At 40.3% G+C, this 12,113-nt stretch overlaps 1 protein-coding gene across 1 annotated transcript in view; it reads right to left on the bottom strand.

Moving 5' to 3' along the window:
• The window catches only part of LOC134336681 (thyroid peroxidase-like), a 47,237-nt gene that overhangs the window by 10,825 nt on the left and 24,299 nt on the right, over positions 1-12,113 (bottom strand). The gene's annotated exons all lie outside the window — the stretch shown is intronic.

Raw genomic sequence — 12,113 nt, 5'->3', positions numbered from 1 at the left:
TCAAAATAAGGAATCGTCCATTTGAGGTAGCAATGAGGTGGATATTTTGTCTCTTAAGGAGACTGGGAATACAGCGGTCTCCAGTTAATTGGGACACATTGGGACAGTACATTTTAGCCCAATCAAGCAGCTCCCTAATTAGCTGTAGTTTCATGGAAATAATTAAATATATATAAAAAAGACAAACTACTATTTAACTGAGTAACAAATGATCTATTTATATGGAAATACAGAACAAATTAGAACCCTAACAATACTACCACAGTACTATAAAACCGCAGGTCCTATTAGTTATCGATGAAGGGATTCATCCTGTGTACACCACCACGTCATGTTGATTGACTGTAAATAAACAAAATCAGCGCTATAAGCCCAATGGGATAAAAATGCCTGTCTTATCTTTCTGTTGGAAGGCTTGGTAACATTACAAAAACCATAGAGTCAAACAGCACAAAAACAGACCCTTCGGCAGAATTGATCTATGAGGAGTAAGGTGTCCTATCCAAACTAATGCCATTTGTCAGTGTTTAGTCCATAACCCGCTGAACCTATTCCTGGTAAATGGCCACTGCAAGCAACAGCCTGTAACTTCCCTTTCGGAGTTGACCTTTTCAACCTCCTGTACGACCTGCCATTTTTGCAGTGTGAACTGAGATTGTGGGATGGTGGGTACAGGCTGAATTGAGGTGGCTTGGCCCAGGCATGATAATGGGGAAGGAACCAATGCTTGGGTTTGCCAGAGAGGACTTGGAGGCAATTCAATGTGGCAGAACCAAGGCAAGGCAGATTGAGGTGGAGCCTGGGCCCGAGAGCGAGGAAAGACGCGAGGTTTGATTTAAGTGCTGGATCAAATTGGAATGGTTGGGTATAAGTTGAATTAAGGAGATGGGGCTCGGGCCCAGGCTGGAGAACATATTGAAACAGCAGTGCCCTGATCCAAGAGCAACGAATGACCCAAGGTCTCAATGATTTATGTGCTGGGCCAGAAGGTTGGGGTGTCGGGACTGGGGGCGCAGGACAGGCCGGTTCAGCTCATTGCTCAGCAAGGTTTACCCATCTCTGCTTTGAACTGAGGCTGTGGCCTGCAGTTAGAGGGCTCTTGAATTGACTGGCCGCTGACTTTGTGTCCATGAGCTCACATTTGTGAACTTCAGCTCTGAATGCTACTTCCTCACTTTTACTGCTTGGACAATTTTTTCTCTGCATGTTTGGTGTTTGATGATCTTCTTTTTTTTAATGGATTCCAGTGAGTGCCTTTGTGTTGTAGCTGCCTGTGAGAGGTTGAATCTCAAATTTGTTTATTGTACACATGCTTTGATAATAAATGTACTTTGAACTTTAAACCTTTCCAATCCATGTGCATGTCCGACTGCCCTTTAAAATTTGGTTATTCTTCCTATCTCAACCATTTGCTCCAATAAGGGTATAGTAGAAATGTACATGTGTGGGTTCATAACTCTTTATCTGTAGACACAAATACTGAATGATGAAGGTATGTAGCAGCTATCTCGGAGTTCATACCGAGACATTTTTCAGCCCAGCACCTCACGAAGCACCACCTCAAATTCAGTGTAAAGAAGGTGGTCAGGTACTCTTATTCCATCATTATTTCTCTATAAACTCATGCCTTTACTTAGTAAGTGACCATCAACAAATTGCAAAGGCTGGAAATCTGAAATAAATTTATCACGTGGGTACTGTCAGCAGGTCAGACAACAACTGTGAAACATTGTCAGAGACTACAATATGAAATATTAACTCTGTTATCCTTCCCACCTGACAGAATAAAAAATGTGTCTGAACATATGAACAAGTTAAAAGGTATAGTTGGCTTCTGAGCTCTTGAAGCCCTTGTTTTCCTTGTCCTACCCCCAATGCAGTGTTGTAATGAAATGATTTTTACGGATGGTTTACAAAACAAAATTTTTCACTCACCTTGGTACATGTGAAAATAATAAACGAACTAATTTACCATTCAGTGAGATTGTCACTCAACTCTGCATTGTCACCCATCTGTGATCACCTTCGTCCCTAAGTTTATCAAGAATATATTTAACTTCGCCTAAAAGTGCTCAATTATTCTACCTCCCTTTAAGGAAGAAAGCTCCAAAGATTCACAAGAAAGTTGTTGGTTCATTTCTCTCTTATAGAGGTGACTCCTTTATTTTTAACAATGGCCCTTATTCTAAATACTCAAATAAAAAGGAACATCTTATCCATGGACAGGAATAAACAGTCAACATCTTGGCACAAAATGGTGACTGTTTATTCTTCTCCATAGATCCTTCCTGATCTGTTGAGTGCTTCCAGAATTTTGTGTGTGTTGCTCTGGATTTTCAGCATCTGCAGAGTCTCTTGTGTTTAGCATCTGATCCATACCCACATTATCAAGACCCAAAGTGATCATGCAAGTTTCAGTCATCCCCTCTCACTTTTATAAACTTCTGCAGATTCAAGCCAGTCTTTCCTTTTCTCGTAAGCCAACTCACCAATCCCAGATTTCAATCTAATAACCTGCTCTGACCTGTTCCCAGTGCATTAATATCCTTGCTTAAATTCTGTACATAGCAAGCTAGATGTAGTCTCATCTAAAATCCTTTAAGAGAGAAGCACAACCTTCCTATGTATGGATAACTGTTTGCCCATTTGCGAGGCTATTGTGTGTTGCTGTCTGGATGTCTGTGGTACCTGCTTGCCCTTTCACCTGCAGTTCCTGTAGGTGCATTGTGTGTGTATGCCCATACATTGTAATTATATCTGTACAATGTTTGAATGAGCATAGTATCTAAGGCCCCAGGTGTGCATGCTGCCTGTTTGATATACTTTTGCAGATGTATACCATGTCTGAATGTGAACAGTGCATGTATGTCATTTGTGCAGAGTTTCTGCGTGCCATAACTAAATGATTATTGTTTCACTTCACACCCACTGCATTAAATACCTGTAAGGCAAGCTCTGCACTGAGCAATAAAGTTTTATTTGCATTATCTGATTTAACACAAATGGGATTAGATGTAAAATGAAACTTTCCCTTTGCATTGTTCTCAAAACAGATACCTAGTTTTGTTCGCAAACACGAGCAAATCTGCAGATACTGGAAATTCAAACAACACACATCAAACTTGCTGATGAACGCAGCAGGCCAGGCAGCATCTCTAGGAAGAGGTACAGTCGACGTTTCTGGCCGAGACCCTTCGTCATCCCCCATCAGGAAGGTCTCAAAGCTCTCCGCTTCCCCCTGGATTCCAGACCTAACCAGTTCCCCTCTACCACCACTCAAATGCTAAATCAAATGATCAGATGCTAAACACAAGAGATTCTGCAGATGCTGGAAATCCAGAGCAACACACACAAAATTCTGGAAGCACTCAACAGATCAGGAAGGATCTATGGAGAAGAATAAGCAATCACCATTTTGTTCCGAGATGTTGACTGTTTATTCCTGTCCATGGATAAGATGTTTCTTTTTATTTGAGTGGTGGTAGAAGGGAACTGGTTAGGTCTGGAATCCAGGGAGAAGCAGAGAGCTTTGAGACCTTCCTGATGGGGGATGACGAAGGGTCTCGGCCCGAAACGTCGACTGTACCTCTTCCTAGAGATGCTGCCTGGCCTGCTGCGTTCACCAGCAACTTTGATGTGTGTTACCTTGTTTTGTTGCAACTTTCATAAGAATTAGAATAAAGCTTGCTTTATACTTTTCCATCATTATTGCCTGATTTCTCTCTCTGTTTAGAACATCATCATCATTATGTGCTATGTCGTACGACATGGTCTTTTGACCAGGATTTTTCTTGGCAAACTTTTCTACAGAAGTGGTTTGCTATTGCCTTCCTCCGGGCAGTGTCTTTACAAGACGGGTGATCCCAGCCAATATCAATACTGTTTAGAGATCCTCTGCCTGGCGTCAGTGGTCGCGTAACCAGGATTTGTGATATGCACCAGCTGATCATACAACCATCCAGCTTCATGTGACTCTGATCGAGGGCTAAGCAGGTGCCACACCTTGCCCAAGGGTGACCTGCAGGCTAGCAGAGGGAAGGAGCGTCCTACACCTCCTTTGGTCGAGACGTTTCTCCACCCCACCAGCCAGTTAAGCACATTCTATTTAATTGGAATTATATTTCTTTTATCCCTTGTAGCTATTTACTGAAACATCATATTAATGGGAATTGGATAAAGCAGCCCAACATCGATGTACTGAGGATGCAAGACCTAGCAAAAGCATTTTTGATTAAGCTGATCTATATTTGGGACTGAGCTCTTAGTTGTCAGTTTGCTGACTCACCAATGTTGTGATTAAAAGTTTCGCATTTGTGTAGGGTTCATCACACCGCAAAAACATCTTCAACTCTTTCACATATATTGACATTCTTTGCAATAAGTGTATTGTTTGAACAGAATGTCATATTTTTAAACTAACAAATCAATGCACGAGCATAAACCTATGTGGCAAATTTATAATCCTGTAATTTCTGAGATCTACGATTCTCCAGGGAGAGAAGAAGGAATTACACAAGGGAAGGTTTGGATATTGTGGGTGTTCTTGGTAGCTTTCGTTGAAACGATGGACGAGTGGCTGAAGGTGACATGTGCATACCGGAAACAAGCGGTGGCAAAAACATTGGCTATTCTGGGATCAATGGATTCATTGTAACCACTGTAGGGTGGGAGAAATCTCTGCATTGTTGCTGGACCAATGAGGCAAGAGATGTAGTCTCTAAAGGTTATAATCTGCCAGAGATGAGCCAGGGAGAGAAATGGAAAGAAAATTCAGAGGTGTCCATGTTCTCAGACAGTAGCAAAACACTACATCTTATGCAAACTAAATGATAATTTACTGTAGTTTATATTACAATCAGTCATCTCAGTTCAAGTGAAAGGTCTTCTACCTGAAGTGTGAACTCTGTTGCTCTCTCCATAAGTGCCACCTGACAAGCTGGTATTTACTGTTTGTATTTCAGACTTGTAGCACTTGGAGTCAGAACATAGAACAAAGAATATAGAAATCTACAGCACACTGCAGGTCCTTCGGCCCAGGAAGTTGTGCCGACCATGTAACCTACTTTAGAAACTACCTAAAATTACCCTACTGCATAGCCCTCTATTTTTCTAAGCTCCATGTACCTATCTAAGAGTCTCTTAAAAGACTCTATTGTATCCACCTCCACCACTGTTGCCGGCAGTGCACTGCACGCACCCACCACTCTCTGTGTGGAAAAACTTAACCTGACATCACCTCTGTACCTATTTCCAAACACCTCAAAACGATGTCCACTTGTGTTAGCCATTTCAGCCCTGGGAAAAAGCATCCGGCTAACCACATGATCAATGTCTTTCATCACCCTATACACGTCTATCAGGTCACCTCTCATCCTCCGTTGTTCCAAGGAGAAAAGGCCAAGCTCATTCAACTAATTCTCATAAGGCATGCTCTCTAATCCAGGCAACATCCTTGTAAATCTCCTCTGCATTCCTTCTATAGTATCCATATCCTTCCTGTAGTGGGGTGACCAGAACTGAGCACATTACTCCAAGTGTGGTCTGACCAGGGTCTCATATAGTTGTAACAATACATCACAGCTCTTGAACTCAGTCCCATGGTTGATGAATGCCAATGCACCATAAGCCTTCTTAACAACACTGTCAACCTACGCAGCAGCTTTGAGTGTAATATGGACAAGGACCCCAAGATCTTTCTGGTCCTCCACACTTCCAAGAATCTTACCATTAATACTATATTCTGCCTTCAAGTATGACCTAGCAAAATGAACTACTTCACACTTATCTGGGTTGAACTCCATCTGCCACTTCTCAGCCCAGTTCTGCATCCTCTTGATGTCTCACTGTAACCTCTGACAACGCTCCAGACTATCCACAACACCCCCAACCTTTGTGTCATCAGCAAACTTTCTAACCCACCCTTCTACTCTTCATCCAGATCATTTATAAAAATCACAAAGGGTGGGGTCCCAGAACAGATACCTGTAGAACACCACTGGTTACCGACCCCATGTAGAATACGAACCATCTACAACTACTATTTGCCTTCTGTTGCAAGCCAGTTCTGGATCCACAAAGCAAGGTCTCTTCGGATCCCATGCCTCCTTACTTTCTGAATGAGTCTTGCATGGGGAACCTTATCAAATGCCTTACTGAAATCCATGTACACTACATCCACTGCTCCACCTTTATCAATGTGTTTTGTTACATCCTCAAAGAATTTAGTCAGGCTCGTAAGGCATAACCTGCCCTTGACAAAGCCATGCGGACTATCCCTAATCAGATTATGTCTCTCCAAATGCTCATAAATCCTGCCTCTCAGGATCTTCTCCAACAACTTGCCCACCAATAACATAAGACCCACTGGTCCATAATTTCCTGGATTATTTCTATTTCTTTTCTTGAACAAGGGAACAACATTGCTGGAACAATATTTACAACCCTCCAATCCTCTGGTACTTCTCCCATCCTTATTGATGACACAATGTTCATCAGCAGAGGCTCAGCAATCCCCTCCCTCACTTCCCACAGTAGCCTGGGGTATATCTCATCCAGTCCCAGTGACTTATCTAACTTAATGCTTTTCAAAAGCTTCAGCATATCCTCTTACTTAATGTCTACATGCTCAAGCATTTTAGTCCACTCCAGGTCATCCCCACAATTGCAAAGGTCCTTTTCCCTGGAGAATACTGTTTTGCTTTTTAATTACAGCAAGAGTCATTGCTGTACAGTAAACAGCTGCAGAAAGACCAGTGGGAAAATACTTCATACCTTTTTGAAAATTGTTAGAAAGTTAGAATTCTCTAGAATATTAGAATCTACATTTTTTTACACCATCTTGCCTTTCCCCTGGTATTTACTAACCCAACAAATAAACTGTGGCACAGTTGTTAGTGCTGGAATATCACAGCTCTAAAGATCTGGGATCAATCTGAACCTCACTGGAATTGATTTATTCCCTCCCTAACCAGGCAGGTTTTTCCAAATGCTCTGGTTTCCCTCTCGTCCTATAGATATGATGGTGGGATAATTAATTATTGTAAATTAACCTTTAGTGGGGTAGGAAGATTCAAAGGGGAGTTAACCATCATACATCAGAGGGGGTAAGTTGCAGAGCGACAGTGAAATAAGGACAAAAGGAAAGAGCCTATTAGGATTGCACCCCTAGAAGATGGGCTGAATGGCATGCATTTATATCATTAGGATGAGGAATTTTTGGTAAAATTCATTGCAGTCTGGCTAGTTCCATGTAAAAGGATAATTGTGCCCAATGGCATTAAACTGTCGCTAGCACTTTGGATAGAAAGTTGTACAAGGCCTTGGTGAGACCACACCTGGAGTACTGTGTGCAGTTTTGATCCCCTAATCTGAGGAAAGACATCCTTGCCATAGAAGGAGTACAAAGAAGGTTCACCAGATTGATTCCTGGGATGGCAGGACTTTCATATGATGAAAGACTGGATCGACTAGGCTTATACTCGTTGGAATTTAGAAGACTGAGGGGGGATCCGATTGAAACATATAAAATCCTAAAAGGATTGGACAGGCTAGATGCAGGAAGATTGTTCCTGATGTTGGGGAAGTCCAGAATGAGGGGTCACAGTTTGAGGATAAAAAGGGAAGCCTTTTAGGACCGAGATTAGGAAAAACTTCTTCACACAGAGAGTGGTGAATCTGTGGAATTCTCTGCCAGAGGAAACAGTTGAGGCCAGTTCATTGGCTATATTTAAGAGGGAGTTAGATATGGCCCTTGTGGCTAAAGGGATCAGGGGGTATGGGGGGAAGGCTGGTACAGGGTTCTGAGTTGGATGATCAGCCATGATCATACTGAATGGTGGTGCAGGCTCAAAGGGCTGAATGGCCTACTCCTGCACCTATTTTCTATGTTTCTATGTTTCTAAATTTGGATTAAAGGTGGAAAACAAAGCAGAGTGGCAAATTGTCAACAAACAGTGCTGGGATCACTGTGCTTTTTTACATAATTATATCAATGACTTTGAAATAGTGTGCAAGGAAAAATGTCCAAATTTGCACATGACACAAAGCACAGGAGAAGGATAACAATGAATAGAATAGAATAATGGACTGCAAGAAGAATAGGATAATGGGTGACACGGTAGCGTAGTGTTTAGCACAACGGTTTACAGTACCAGCGACGCAGGTTCAATTCCTGCCGCTGTCTGTAAGGAGTTTGTATGTTGCACCCATAACCACGTGGGTTTCCTCTGGGTGCTCCAGTTTCCTTCCACAGTCCAAAGACATACCGGTTGGTAGCTTAATTGGTCATTGTAAGTTGTCCTGCGATAAGGCTAGGGTTAAACTGAGCTTTGCAGAGCAGGGTGGCTCAAAGGACCTGAATTGTATTTCAATAATTAAATTTTTTTTTAAAGATGTGGATGACTGACAGAATATCTGGACTGCAGAAGCAATTTAATACTAAAAAGTATGAAGTGACTCACTTTACTGAAAGAATGTGAGACAATATAAATTAAATGATACTCTAACTGATAGTTGTGCAGCATCAGAGGAAGCTGAAGTGAATATGACAATCCAGAAATAGTTGCTAGATTGGGAGATTTCAGTTATATATGGTAACTGGAGGGAAAACTGCTTCCATTAATGGATACAGATTTAAAATTTTGTTCAAAATATTCCAGGGTGATATGAAGAAAAGCTTTCTATGCAGAATATTGATGTTCTGAAATTTGCTGACTTAAGGGTGATGGAAATAGAATCAATCAGGAGGAATTGAAAAGTAAACACAATAAATTCTGCAGATGCTGGAAATCCAGAGCAACACACAAAATGCTGGAGGAACTCAGCAGGGCATGCAGCATATGTGGAGGAAAATAAACAGTCAATGTTCTGGACTGAGACTCTTCTTCGTAACTGGAAAAGAAGGGGGAAGCAGCCGGGGATGAGGGAGAAGAAGGAGTACAAGCTGGCAGATGAATTGGACTCACTTGCCAGCTTGTATTCCTTGGTCAAGACAACTGGATAGTGACTTGTGAAAGAATAATTTTGGAGCTTTGTAAAGAAAGTTAATGAATGAGATTGATGTGATGCTTTTACTAAATTTTTTATGGGCATAGTGATCTTCTTCAGCAACCTACTACAATGTAACTCTTTTATTCATTCCCAAGATGTGGATGTTGCAGCAAGCTTAGCATCTGTCTCTTGTTAGCATTAACAAGAGATGAATAGAGGTTATTCAGTTTCAACCACATTGAATCCTACAGGTTGGCTTGGGTAAGGATAGCAGAGATATCCATCAGTGTGAGAGTTACAAGTGAAAGGATGACATTTTAGATGCAATTGCTCCTGTCTCTGGAATAATGTTCAGGACTATAGTTAATACATCAGTTGCTTGACCGCCATGCTATCACAACCAATTATTGATCATTCCTGTTCTTAAGAAAGTAAGATGAGGCACACATCTGAACAATAGCAATAACTGGAGTGTAAGTTCTACCATGGATTTGTTGGGTATGGAGGTCATGGATTTAGAACCAGTAAGGTCAGGAATGATGAATAAACAGTGATATAATTGTTGTCAAAAATAAAAGAGGAACCTGCAATAGAAAATGTATTATCACTATGCCATTGCCACTTTAATGTACAATGCATGTCCACCTTAACATATCCTACTAGTTGATAGAAACGAGGTAGAAAATTGGGTGAATGCAAAATTGAATTAAGATAATAAGGAAGAAATACCCACTCCATTTTCCATCACTGCCCAATTGGAGCAACGCAATGGTGCAGCTAGTAGAGAACTACATCACAGCACCAAAGGCCTGGGTTCAGTTTTGATATTGAGCACCATCTGTCTGGAGTTAGATATTCACACTACAACCTTGGGGTTCCTTTAAGCATTCTATTTCCTCCGAGGTCCCAGCGATATTCCAGTTGTGTGGTTGCCAATGTAAGTGGTAATATCTGGAGACATCTGATGGGAATGTAGGGAGAACAAGACAAGAAGGGATTAAAATTTAAGATGAGTGTAAATAGACAGTTGATGATGGTTGGTGCAGATCCTATAGACTGAAGGGTTCGTTTTGAGCTGTATCTTTCTATGAATGTGATTCTATTCTTACAAAATCTATCTCTCATTTGGATGCATCCTATTATAAATTACTTGATGAAATGCTCCCATGTTTTTCCTTGCTTCCTGATAGATTGTTTCACCACTCCAGTGTGGGTTCAGCATCTTCAGTTCTCTTGTTAGACAGTTGTGTTCTCGTAGAAACAAAGATATGAAAGGACAAAAACCCCAGGTGCTCATTCACACGCCCATCTCCTGTTGATCCAAGATAAATATTACATTGACAACAATTTTGCATCATTGAAGAAAATATCAGCATTTTATTAATTATATTCAGTCTTGGTTTGAAATTATTTCTTACCTTTATTTTTTTTGCCCAATTTTTCAATCCCATTTCCCCCTCCTTTATCTAAAGTAGATTAAAGACTTCCTAGTAGTTTCAGTGAGATAAACCAATTCTATTTGGTCAACAAAACAGCAATATCAGTGTTACACACAAAACACTGGAAGAACTCAAAGGACCAGGCAACATCAATGGAGGGAAATGGACAGTCGACATTTTGGGTCGAGATCTTTCATCAGGGCATCATATCAAAGTTATGTATATTGACCATCCCCAACTCACACGTAGCTAAGCATTTATATACATAGTGTTGAATGAGATTCATTAGATGAGATAGCCAAACAGGAAAGATTTTCCAATTCATAACATGCCATATTCAATAAAGAGAGTTAATGGAAAAGACAGGGGCCTTTTAAAAAAATTTTCCAGTAGTAATTCATGGATGTTAATTTGCTTCTGTTCTATTTGCTAGCAGCAAGATAAAACAATTTTAAATAAAGTTTTCTTTAACTATTTCTTGCCTGGAATGAAAATGAAGTGGATGAGAATCACTGATTTTACACAATTGCCATAACTTGGATAAATGTTGAGGAGTGATCTCTAAGGAAGAGCCTCATTAGAAGAAAGGAATGAGAGTTCACTTTAGAGAAAGCTTTCCTGTGGGGCATTTAGGAACATAACTACTCCTAATACAAAACAGTTTAGTAATGAGTTTTTATGGCCTTATCACATCTTAGTCACACATCAGCCCTCAAGAAAGACATTAGCCACTCAGGCCCCAAGTTAGTATTGCAATAATGTCATTGATTCTGCCTCCATTTGCTGAAGAGAACAGACTGGTCAGTTGTCAATGTCCAGATAGGACGCTGATGGCTATGTCCCCAAGAATTTCAACTGATCTCTCAAATTGTTTACATGAAGATAATGCTTTTTTAAAAATTCATGATAATTCATTCTGTTGATTTTACACAGAGCTAAGATAAACCTTTGGTCCATATCTCATTGAATAGAGCTTGTTTTGCAAATAGTGTTCATATTTACCTGTTTCCAACTTACTGGGAGTTCCCCAGGAACCAACATTTTCCATGTACTGTTCATCAATCCCAGACTTATCGCTTTACCTTCCTCTCCCAATATAAATGAATAAAAACTCATTTCTATTGTGCAATTTATTTGATTTCTGCTTCTGCAGAGTATCATACTAATTTATATTAAAGACATTAATTTTGCTTGGGTTATTTCTATTTCAGTCCTGCAATTCACTCACTTACACTCTTACAAGTACATGAAAGACCTAATGCTTTATTGATGGACACATTTCTTATGTTAAATCTACTTATTGTTGTACTTCTTTTGGCTGCATTGATATAATTAACTTGATATAATTACAAATTCGTACAATGAAAATATGCAGAAAGAAGCCCATCAACTCCTTTAATCTCTATCAGTTCTTCAAAAAAGTTTTCCAATTTGCCCCTTTACCCTGCTCTTAACCCAGCTTTCAACGTCATTGAGCCAATTCTCTTTTGGAATGTGTTAGTAAATCTGCTTCTCCATCCTTTCACTCAGTACAGTTTAGTGGATTCCTGAATGTAATAACTTGTTTTATCAATACTTTTCCCACATGTTGACTCTGATTCATTCACCAATTGCATTTCATCTGTTTCCTTTAGTTATTGAGCCTCTGTCATAGAAATCGATCTCTAGCAAATCCCTCCATGATTT

This window comes from Mobula hypostoma, chromosome 23, assembly GCF_963921235.1.
Source record: "Mobula hypostoma chromosome 23, sMobHyp1.1, whole genome shotgun sequence".
NCBI lineage: Eukaryota > Metazoa > Chordata > Chondrichthyes > Myliobatiformes > Myliobatidae > Mobula > Mobula hypostoma.
Note: the sequence above shows the minus strand (reverse complement) of the source record. Positions and strands in the feature narration are given on the sequence as shown.